This window comes from Camarhynchus parvulus, chromosome 2, assembly GCF_901933205.1.
Source record: "Camarhynchus parvulus chromosome 2, STF_HiC, whole genome shotgun sequence".
Lineage (NCBI taxonomy): Eukaryota > Metazoa > Chordata > Aves > Passeriformes > Thraupidae > Camarhynchus > Camarhynchus parvulus.
In genome coordinates, this window is record NC_044572.1 from 126,994,261 (window position 1) to 127,006,871 (window position 12,611).

Here is a 12,611-nt window from a genome sequence, read left to right on the forward strand (position 1 = left end):
GCTTTGATGGCCTTCTTCAACTTGGTTATAAGAACTCTTGCTTGACAATTCATTTTGAACATCTGGTCTACTATTATTGAGCATCTATTTATAAAGCTGTCCTTAGCAAAATTCTTATAGAAGTGTCTGTCTTCAATCAGTTTGTGTGTGTCTTGTGGCAACAGAATATTTTACAGACATTAGTTCCTAATTGTCCAGGGTTTTCTTATACAAATCAGCATTCCTTTCTGAAGCTACTTTATTTATTATATGGTTTTTATTAACAGAGCTGTTTCTGTATACAACATAAATGAAAACAACCCTATTAGAGAAGCTGTGAGTCATTGCTATGATTTTATTAAACATATTATTTCAAGATCTCAACAAGGCATGAAGAGGCTTTAACAAACAGCTAGCAATGGCTTAAAATACATACAAAACCCCTTTTGTCTGCATTTGTATTAAGTTAATTTTAAAATCCTCTGGTTTTATCAAAGATAGATAAGTAATTGTAAGCACATTTGGAGATGTTAAACGATATCTGAGAGGAGGGAAGAAAGAGAAAGCATGATTCTTATTCAAGAAAAAAAGATGGGCAGTTTGGTTACTACTTTATTACATGGGGACATCATATATCAAGTGAAGGTGTATTGGGGAGTGATTACAGTTCTGTGTCTGTCATGATTTCCTCATCACAATATCTTCATAGAATGGTTTGGGTTGCAAACGATCTTAAATAGCACCTGGTTTCAGCCTCCTCCGCAGGCAGGGCAATGTCCAGCTTTGCATCCACCAGTATCCCCAAGTCCCTCTTGGCAGCACTGCTCTCAGTCTCTGCATCCCGAGCCTGTGATGGATACTGGGGGTTGTCCTGACCCAGGTGCACCTGGCCTTGTTCAGCCTCATGAGATTGCCACAGGACCACTTCTTAAGCTTGTGCAGGTCCATCTGGATGGCATCCTGACTCCCAGCTTGGTGTCATCTGCAAATTTGCTGAGGCTGCACTCAATCCCACTCTCTATGTCAGTGATGAGAATGTCAAACACCACCAGTCCCAGCAGAGACCCGTGAGGAACACCACTCACTGAGCTCCATGTGGACACTGAGTCCTTGACCACTTCCATCTGGATGTGACTGTCCAACCAGTTCTTCATCTGCCAAACTGTTCAAACATCAAACACATATCTCTCCAGTTTAGAAGGGAGGATGTTGTGGAGGATCATGTCAAAAGCCCTGTAAAAGTCCATGTAGAGGACATCAATATTTCTTCCCTTGCTGATGATGTAGTAATCCATCAGCAAAGACCAGTATGTTGATCAGGCAACATAACTTCATGAAATTTCTACCTACAATAATCACAGCAGATTAAAACATAAAAAGAAATCCTCTCTTTTGCCTTTTTTCCAATCCCAGCATCAGTTACCAATAGATAACTATCATGCCCAAATAAATTCAAAACACCTCAGTTAAACTTGTAGCCAGAACTTAGGGAAAAAAATACGCAAGATTTTCCTTGGCTTCAATGGTACAAAATCTCTAAATCTCTTTCTAAATTCTTTCCTATTAAAACCCCCCTTTTTCTGGCTTGTATTCTCTAGATGGTACAAGGACAAAATGTATTGCATGGATTCAGTGAAATAGAGATATCCAGCCTGGGTGATGGATATGATGAATGATAATGAGAGGACAAAGAGTTTTGTCACATGTAGCAAAGCAAGAAAATGTTCCTAAAGAGAGGCATGTTTCTGACTCAACAGGAACAAACTTCAGTGATCTCTGGAAAAATAATAAGAGGAACTGGCAAAAGTTGCCTGAAGAAATGGTAGATGTCACATCCCTGGAAATATTAAGGTTGAGGTTGGATGGGGCTTTGAGCAATCTGATCTAGTTGAAGATGTCCTTGCTTATTTCAAGAGGGATTGTACTACATTAAAAGGTCCCTTCCAATACAAACTATTCTATGATTCTGTGATACTATGTCACATCAAATTATATACACATCTGTAATAATTTGGGAACCTTAGTTTTGGATGATCCCTAGAAGTGCCTGAAAATTGAGCTTGCTAAGTGATCCATAGAGGTGCCTGCACTCAAGAAAATGTTTTGAGTAACCTCTTACACATGCTTTAACCCTTTTGTGCTGGGAATTATTTTTACAGTATGAATTGCTTCCATTTTCATTAGCTTGTCATCTTTTACATATACATAGATATTAATATGTACACATAAAGAACCAAAAAGAAAACTCAAAATGCTGCTCCTATAGAAGCAAAACACTGCTATTGGTTTAATGTGGCTTTAAGATATTGTATAGATTGGAAAGAGTTTTTAGCAGAGTGTAGTGTTTCTGCATGAAATTCATTGTCTGCAAGTGGGCCTCTATAATTATTCTACATATTGCTCTGTCCATCATTAGTCTCATAAGGAATAAGAAAGAAAAAATGAGGAAAATATTTCAGTATAACACTTCCAGGTGTGTAACAGCTGGTCAAGGCTGAGGGACATACGCACTAAAGGCTATAAATTCTGCTGGAACTCGGGCCATTTTCCATCATTCTAGCTTTCTCACATTAATAATCACTGCAATTGAAACCGCAGGAGCGCTGATGTGCGCTGTCACTCTCCCTGCGATCATCCCTACACATTGACCTGTCCTGGAGTCTCACTGGGGCCCTGAGTGGTAGTGACAGGCAGAAAGTTGTGATTTATACAGTGCTGTGCTAATTACGGCAGTGCTGCCAGAGTTTGGGCCTTGTCTGTGTAGTGGGTTGACACTGGCTGGATTCCAGACACCCACCAAAGCCTCTCTATCACTCCCCTCAGCAGCTGGACAGGGGAGAAAAAAATACAACAAAAGGTTCATGAGCTGAGATGGAGACTGGAAGAGATCACTCACCAAATGCCAGCACAGGCAAAACAGGCTGGAATTAGAGATAGTAATTGAATTTATTACTAACAAAATCAGAGCAGGATAATGAGAAGTAAAATAAGACCTTAAAAACATTTTTCCCCCACCTCTCCTTTCTTCCCAGTTCTGTTTCCTCCCCCTCTGCCAGTGCAGGGAGTCAGGGAATGGGGCTGATGGTTGTTTCTGCCAATGCTCAGGTAAAGGAGCCCTTCCCCTGCTCTAATGTGGGGTGTCTCCCGTGGCAGACAGTTCTCCATGAACTTCCTCAACATGAGTCCAGGATATCCACAAATGGCTGCAATGTGCATCACTCTTCTACAGGGTGCAGTCCTTCAGGCATGGCCTGCTTCAATGTGGGTTCCCTATAGGGTTACGAGTCCTACAGGAAATCTGTTCCAGTGTGGGTTCCAGTCTCTGTGGGTCTGCAGGTGCTGCCAGGAGCCTGCTCCAGCACAGGCCTCCCACAGGGTCACAGCCTCCTCTCAGGCATCCACCTGCTCTGGAGTGGGTCTTCTCCTTGGGTTGCAGGTGGATCTGTGCATCCCCATAGTTCTCCACAGGCTGCAGGGGCACAGCTTCACCATGGTCTACACCAGATGCTGCAGAGGAATCCCAGCTCCAGTGCCTGGAGCATCTCCTCCCCCTCCTTCTTCACTGACCTTGGTGTCTGCAGAGTTGTTCCTCTCCCATTCTCACCCTGCTCTTCTCTGGCCTCAATTACAACTGCACAATAATTTTTTTCTTCTTCTTAAGCACAGAGGTGTTGCTACCATTTCTGACTGGCCCAGCCTTAGCCAATGGCACATCAATCCTGGAGCCAGCTGGCATCGGCTCTGCTGGACACAGAAGAGGCTTCTGGCAGCTTCTCTCAGAAGCCACCCCTGTAGCCCCCAACTACCAAAACTGGGCCATGCAAACCCAATACACTTCATGTTTCCAGTAGAAATCTTTATGTTTAACAGTTTAAAAATGTGGCTGTTAAATGCCACTCCAGGCTGCAAATTGTCATACGAGTCGTCAGTGCCAGGGGAAATCTTACAATGAAATACAAAATGTGTTTGGTACTTTTGAAGTAACTTGGATACATACTCATGTGCACACACATGAGCATCTGCCCATCAGAACAAGTTTGGAACAGAAAATGTGTAACCTAATTAATACACATTGTTCATCCAGAAGTTTCATAAAGACAGTCCTCTTCTCCTAACTGATCCTCGCTTCAGAGATGACAACAAAACTCCTCTTTGCTTTGTAGCTTTCACACCACTACCAGGAGAAATATCACCAGCTTTATTCTGCAAGAGCTGGAGTGGGGGATCCCTTCCATTTCTGATGCCCAACCAGTCTTCTTTAGGCTCACTTTGAGATCTGGTAGAGACCGCTCTGGTAGAGACATGTCGTGGGGTCAGGCTGAGATGTTCCTGCTTTCAGCTGACCTGAGCACTGGTCTCAACTGGCTCTTCCTGATCCACACCCCATGTTTCTCCCATTCCTGGGTTAGAGCCATGCTCAATCCTATCCCCCAGTCCCTCTCCATGGTCACATCTCAAACTGTGCAGGGCCTGGGGCTGCTGGAGTATCATCTGTCATGGAGAGGTTGGTTGGGGTGATGCCTTGAGTTTTAGCTTTCATATTTTCCAGATTCTGTATTGCATTAGTATATAATGCTGAACTTTATATAGTATTAGCAAGTTCTCCTAACAGTTTAGTTAGACAAAGTCCTTTTCCAGCCTGAGAACCAAGGACATTGTTGCAGCTTCAGACCCAAAAAGTATAAACAACAGTGATTGAGGGGAGCAAACTGGGAGGATGGGACTTCATAACCTGAAGCTGTAATTGGACAACTAACTCCAACATGTAAATGGACCAAAACCTATAAAAGTGTGAAAACTCATGGATGATCATTCCACTCAAAACTGTGTGGACTGGTTATCCATCTTGGGTCCAACTTAGGTCCATCTTGGGTGTAGCCTTGGCTGGAGTCTTGATACATTGCCCAAGGTGTATCTTTTGAAGGCCTTTTAATAAATACTTACTTTATTCCTTTAACACTGTCTAGCCTCTGTTCTAGGTACCCTCTCAAGGCATCAGGGACGAAGAGCAAAGTACCTCATCTCCCTCTTTGCTCAATGCAGGGATGAATGCATGCCTTTATCTCAGGGCTGCTGAAATCCCAGTGATGAGTGCACAGATGTGCCTGTAAGTGACTGCATCGATCTAAGAGCATGCCCATGAATGAAAAAATTCATTGACTATTTCAAGAAAGCAAACTGAAAGAATGAGGAAGGAATAACCAAATTTATGCTTTTGAATCATGCTAGTTTTTGATGACGTTTGCTGTGTTCCTAGTAGACCATGTAACAAACCCACCTGAAAGTCACAAGCATAGAATAATAAATGAAGTGTATGCAACTTGTGAGAATAATAACCTCCAGACTTTAGGTAGCTTGCATACTAATTACTTCTGGTAAAGTTGCTTCCTTCCGTAAGCTTCCCTCCCTCCCCAAGTGTGGGGAAATATCCAGTTGATGTAACTTTAAAGGAAGGAGTGCAGGAACCAATAGATCACAAAACGTGAGGTATGAAGAAGTGCTCATTTCAATCAAACTGTCAGCATGAGCATTCTTATTTATGATATGCTATAAAAGGTTTATTGCCTGTTTCACAACTCTAGCTGCCCAAAGTTTGATTTAATCAGAAAACATGCCAGCAATGTGCAGCGATGCCAGGCCTAGCTTTTCATGTCCTGGAAGTTGTCACAATTTAGCCCAGACTTTTCCCAAGCTATTTGCTAGTGGACATGAATCCATCAGGTATTTGGGAGAAAGACTGCACTGTGACCTGTAAATCTCTCAGGAGCTGAGGAAAAATCTGCACCTTAAATATCTACTGGTGAATAGAAACACCACTCATGTTGTTATTAATTGTATACGTCCCCTTTTTTTTAGTGCTTGATACTGAAAACCATAATCTAAACTGCTGGGTAGTTTCTAAGTCATCACTGTTGTGTTTTTCCATTAGAAGTCAAGTCTCACCTGAATCAGAGTGGGACCTCAGTTGGCCTTACTGGCTATGGAGACATTGCCTCCTTCACAGGGAGAGACCACACTTTGCTGGAGGGTTTTCCTTTCTCTCTGCTTTACTTTGCCTCAAGCTTTGGGTAGAAATATTCCTAAAGAATTGAAGGAAGCAGAAAACATATCTTTCCTTCTCCCAGAGTGGGGCTGAGGATGGGACTTGATTTCCTGGGCCTTTTTCACATTTTGTAATTGTTCTGGCATGGAGGGAGGTCACTGGATGTTTGCTGCAGTATCCCTCCCTGGCACAGTGGGGTTTACCAAGTGTTGCCTTCAATTCACTGTGGCTCTCCTGCACCAGTATGAGACATGTTGGCCTTCATTTGGGCCAGATAGGGTGTGCAGGTGGGAGACTTCACTGCGTGACTGGATGGTATTGCCCTGACTTGGATTTAGATGACCAAAGGCCATTTTTTATATTGGGAAACTAAAGATGATTTCTTTAAAAATGAGCTCCTTGTGAATTGGACAGTGGGCTGAAAGAAAACAGAAATAAGAAATGTAGCATCGCACCAACAGATTTAGAGATCTCTTGCCTGTCTCTGTTTTGTTCCCCCAAGGGGGACAGGGAAGAAGACCTGGCAGCAAGCTGTAGGCAGTCAGCTTTCTTTATTCACTGTGCTGGGCAAGGCCATATAGCTGCTTGTCAAGTTCCTTCAAATGCACAGTTGTGGAAAGGAGGAGGAAGCCTAGAGAGGCAGCTGATATTCTCAATTAATTAAATTTAACTAACTTTCTTCAACTACTTAAAATTCCATGTAAGATTTCAATATGCATAAGTGCCCTGATCATCCTCCTGATTTTGGTCACGTGGCCGCATACTCAGCAATTCAGTCCTGTCCTGCAGACATCAAAACTTCATGCTGGTCTCAGAGGAGGACACAGGTGAAATGATGCATCAGAGATGGAGCCATCCCTGCACTTCATCTGCATCACCCTCAGTTCAAAACTCATGCTGAGCCAGGGCAACATGGGGACACAGCAGCAACACAAGCACACAAACACAATCAAGCAGCAGTCGGTGCAGAGGGCCTGGCCAGCAACTGGTTGTCCCAAGCTCCTGGAAAACTTACTAGGAGATTAACTACTGCAGAAGCATCAGCACACAAAAGTGCCTTTTATATCTTAATTATTTTACAGTATACAAAGCAATATCTTGTGCTATTAAGCTATTTGTTTGCTAAGCATCAAAAGTTGCTGGCTGCAGAAAAGCCATGCAAGCATATTGGGTATGGATTTTAAGCCAAGATGCCTTATGGAACTGAACTGCTAAATTGTATGAGCTTTCTGCATTCAGTGATGTTGCATGAGGATAAAAGACCTCAAATTTTGTTCCTGTACCTTCTAGTGGATGGATTTGTGTTCAATGTCAAAGATAAAAAAGAAAAAATTAAAGTAATGAAAAAGTGTAATGCAGCTCATTTATTTCTGTTTTCTTTCCTTTGTTTTTCAAATCCATTGGGGAAAAAAAAAGAAAATCTGTGAAAAGAGGGAGCCTAATTTTGAAAATAGAATAAGAATATGTTTAACTTCACCTGCTCAATAGATGAAAGTTTTATCACTTAGAAAATCTTTTGGACTGCTAGGAGGGAAGTGGTGAGAAAATATAAAGCCTTTTTGGAATAAATAAGAATGTAAATCATTCTGAGTTCAGACAGTGCTCAGCTCAAGAATGCATCAGTTTCAGGAAAGATTAATAAACCAATATTTCTTTCTTGTGCTCTTCTTTAGAGAAAACAGTTGGCTTTCATTAAGTAAATGAAGATCAAAAGAATGGAGACAGAAATGTATTGAATACCTGATCTAGGCTAGGTGTCGCCGGTTGGCCACAAGGTTTTCGGGGTGAAGGAAGAGACGAGATGGGCTCCATGATCAGAAGGCTTGATTTATTAAGTTATGATATAAACATCTATTATAACTATACTAAAAAGAAAAAGAAAGGGAGAGTTTCCAGAAGCTGCTAGCTACCTAAGAATAGAAAGCAAAGAATGATAACAAACCTTGCTCTCTCGGACTGTGTCCCAGAGAGCTCAGTTCTCGATTGGCTATTATTTCCAAACACCCAATCTGGGCCAATCCAGAACTGACCTGCTGCATTCCACAGAAGCAGATAACCTATTGTTTATGTCTGGTTGCTGAACTTCTCAGCTTCAGCAGGAAAATCCTAAGAGAGGATTTTTCATAAAAGAAATGTCTGTGACAGCTAGGTGTAACTGTTAAAACAGAAAGTTGAATCTTTCATGTCTTTAGTTGTGGGATGGATATTTTTATTAAGTCTATAGCATTATTTATAGTGATTCCATGTGGTAGGGATCCAAAGCATGTTTAAATTATGTTTCCCCTATTGTAACAGACTTGATAGTGTTACTTGATGGTCTAGAAAGACCATCTGTGTATAACAGAAATACAACTGTATAAAGTGATGGATGCTGTCAATTAATCCAAAGGCAGGGTACCAGTGGACGCACTCAGCTATCCTGGCTGAACTGTCACATGTTGGACCAGCTTAGGGAACTGTAAAGCCAGATAATGTCCTTTGTCTTGCCAATGTGTTTTAAACCTTGAGAGTGAAAAATGGGGTGGAGCTACAGGACAAGAAGTGTAGCTTGCCATTTATGCTCTGGTCAATGAGGTTTGAAACACAAGAAGAGGCACAGTAGGTGAGAAGTATGACAGAAAGATTGACTTTAACAAGCTGGAAAAATTTATGACAGAAACTATCTACCTCAAAAAAGCCAGGCTATTCCCATGTAGAATGTTTGGGAAGTTTATTTTTATTTAATACAGATATTACCTTTAAGATGCAGTCTTACACAGTGATGAAAGACTGCCTGTCCACGCTTACATCAACATTTTAGATTATTTTTCATGAACAACTGGTGACATTTTTTGTCTCAGTAACCCCACTCACTTGCAAGTGCTGTTGTTGGTGACTTCTCTTGTCCCCATGATTTCAGATAATGAGCCTTCATAGGAGACATGCTGTTCTCTGGATGAGACAAAATGTTCTCACCATTTAACAGATATTTCCATTGTAAGCTTGGCTCACATGATCAGGGGTGCATAAGCTGCTGAAGAATATTATGCTATCTACTTGTGACTCACCTGCCACATTTTATTTTTAAAATAATGTCAAATAAATTAGGGAACAAATGAGACAAGACAGAAATCTCAGGTTTTGAGCTGCAGGGGGAGAAAAGGAAATGTGCATCAGTTTTTTATCTTTGGTTTCATTTATTTCTCCATTTCCTAGGTCTAAAAAGAATCCTGTAAACTTTTCTGTGCCTCTGCAATTTAGGTGCAGGGATAGTTGAAGTAAATTAAAAGAAAGTAATCATCATTTATTTTAAGCCCAAGATTAAATATTAATAAGGTGGAGGCCTCTGTAACAGGCATAAAAAAAAAGAATGGTATTGTTACAAAATTTTTTTTCTGCTAAAGAAAGACCTTCCATTTTTGAAGCAGGAAATGTGGGAACTGTGCTGGATTACTGGGTTACTTCAGAAAACATGGAAAACGTAATCTGTAGTGATGGAAGGACTGTAATTAATAATAATCATATTGTTAATTTTTACCAGATTGAGACATTGCCATCCATAACTTTCTCGGAACTCACACAATCAGATCCACCAATAATTCTGAAAATCCACTTCAAAAACCTTTCAGATCACACCCACTTGAAATCAGGGTAACTGTTTGACTCTAGACCTCATTCACAATTATAAAAGTGGACGGAGCCATGGGATCAGGAATAGGTTTGAAAGGAAGGGCTGGGCTCCCAGGGTGCCCTGTCTGCCAACGTGTGCCAGGCTGAGCTAATGCATGGGGGTTGCACAGGAAGAAATGGCATTTTTCTAATTTGCATTGCTGAAGATTACAGAAATCATACTTATGGTCCAATATCCCACTGAACTAGAAAATTTAGGAAAAAATCTCAGGCTTTGGGGCAACCTTTGAAAAGCTAGTGTTCTTCTCATGCATCACAGCAATAGTTGAGCTGATTCTAACCCAACTCCTCCAGGGTCATCCTGCCTTTGGACCACCTGCACTCAGTCCCTGCCAGAGCAGAGCATCACTGAAGCCACAGAAGGTCCCATCATGGCTTGGGTTGTGCTTTAGTCCCAGCTAAGCCCCAGCACTGAGGTAATGCTGACTATCTCACCTGACTGATAAGTAAAAAAAGTTATGCTGTTGATGCTTCATTGCAGTGTATTTTGATGTAATTAATCCTAAATTTTTTATGTTGTTTTGTTTAATTGTATTTTAGGAGGGGGTTTGTTTGTGTTGATTTGTGGAAGCATATTCATTTGGATGTATTTTTTCCATCCTGTAAAGTCCCCTCTGAAGACACTGGGTGAGATGGATTAATTCTTCCTGTTCCTGAGTACTCTTTTGAAGGATTATTTAGAACTGTGTCCTGCCACCTTCAAGCACCGTGCACGTCTCCTGGAGATGCGCCAGAGAAGCTAAGAAGAGTGCTGTGTCACAGGGATGTTTAAAACCAGAGAATTTGACAGCATGTAGATCCAGACATGGACACAGGGCCCAGACAGAGCAGCCTGGCAACTTTCTGGCAGTTCTCAGTGAGACACATGGGTCTATCACAAATCCAAAACACATTATGCTCAGAAGAAATCTTTGATTTCATACAGTTGGTAAAAAATAAAACAGTGCTCTGCTGCACAGGATGGCTCAGACAGCACACACGAACAGTGCTCCCTGAAGAGTCTCTGATGACTGGGGATCATGCAGGTTGAGACAAGATTAATAAAACAAGAGGAAAGGTAATAAATATTATTTTCTTGAACTATTACAATCAGTCTTTGTGTGTACGAGTGCAAAGGTTCATGTGGTCTCCTGTCCAAAAATGGCAGCCTATTTATTAAATCTCATGCTTCAGATTTAGAACAATGTCCTCACAGCAAGGGGATATCAAGCAGCTCCTGTTTGAAACTCTGCAGACAGCCCCTCTGAAAATCTCTCCCTATTCACAAAAATGCTACAGTGGACAGCTAAGATTGCTTGAAAGTCCTTCCCCAATCACAGATGCTGTGTGCAGTTTTTCAAAACTGTATCTCCAATCCTGGGTCATGAAATAGCCTGAACCTTCCAAATCCAGACAAATGTCTATTGTCTTTCTGACAAATCTCTTCAATTAAAGTGACCAATTAAAAAGACTCTATTTTAGATACTTTCTGCTTAGTCACTGAAAAGAATAAAACTGAAATTATATTTATAAACAAAGTTTTAAAAAAAATTATCTCTTGTTTTAATTCTTCCCAAGGCACAATGGTCTTCAGTAATTCTGAGATTTTTTTACATGGTGATTTGGGTAGCCACAGTATTTGGGAGAAGCTGGATTGTGTGTGTGTTCACCTGAATAATAAAGGAAATAAAGGAGGCAGTAGCAAGAATCCCTACAGAAACCCGGCATAGCAACAGAGCAAAATGAATGAGAAGACCAGACTGAGAAAAAAACCTGTGCTAGGTCTGCTAACATGTTCTTGGGAATTCAGCAGGGGCAACCCAGGTCAACTTTTCAAAAACCAAACAAGAAATTCAACATCACTTTCTCTCAATGTGGATTTCTTCAGCAATATGCCAGAAACTTTTTCTGACACAGGAGTAAGATAGAAAGTTTTATGATTTCTTTAGAAACTTTACCTCTTCTAACACCCTTAACGCCCTTCTTTACTCTTCCCAATTGCATTTTGGGCCATATCAGACAGGAAAATTTTAATCCAACAAAAGAGTAGCAACTACTGGGGGTTTTGTCTGTGTTCTTAACTGAAAATTTGTACAGTAACACTATAAAGATAAATGTACTATAAGTGAATACATGTGATATATTTAGAGCAGTTGGATAATCTTATTTTAAAATAGCTGATGAATTAGTTATGGTTGTAGGGTTTTTATTCTATGCTGAATTATTCTAGTAATATCATTTATTAACCAAGTCCTATCCTAGGCAAACATATGTCATTTTTGTTTGGAACTGACATCAAATTAAGAAAACATATTTGCTTCTTTGTGTTCTCTCTTTTTCTTACAGCTTAGCAACTTTCTTCCATTGCTTGGGTCTTTCTTGTATTTCAAATATACTGAAAAACATGCTAAATTATTCAGATGATTCCTAGACTAACTCATCTAAATGGTAGTATGCAAATAGATTGTGTTTGTCACTGTTGAAAAATCTACCTTTAATAACTGCTGTTTAGTAGTTTCTTTTTTTTTCCACATTTTTATTGGCACATGAGTCATTTTACTGTCAGCATATAATATGACTACTTTTAGTAACTACAGGACAGAATTACGTCAATTGTGCTTCAATAGATTTTCCCTACTTCCAACAGCTTTTGTGCATTTTTTCCAATTCAAATGGATCTAAAATGCTGCTGTATCATTTTATCAACTGACCCTAGACAACTGCTTCTATTCTTTTGTCTTCCTTATTCTTTTTTATTATTCATAACTTCTAGTTTACATTAATCACTATGAACATCCTCCTTTTTCTGAACAATTTTATATTGTTCTTCAATTCATGTTTGGGGTTTTTACATTCCCTCTAAGTCAAGTTGGCTGGTTTTGAGTTTTTTTCCCCGTGTGATTCTTTCCTAAAACTGAAAGATTATGATCAGACAATATTT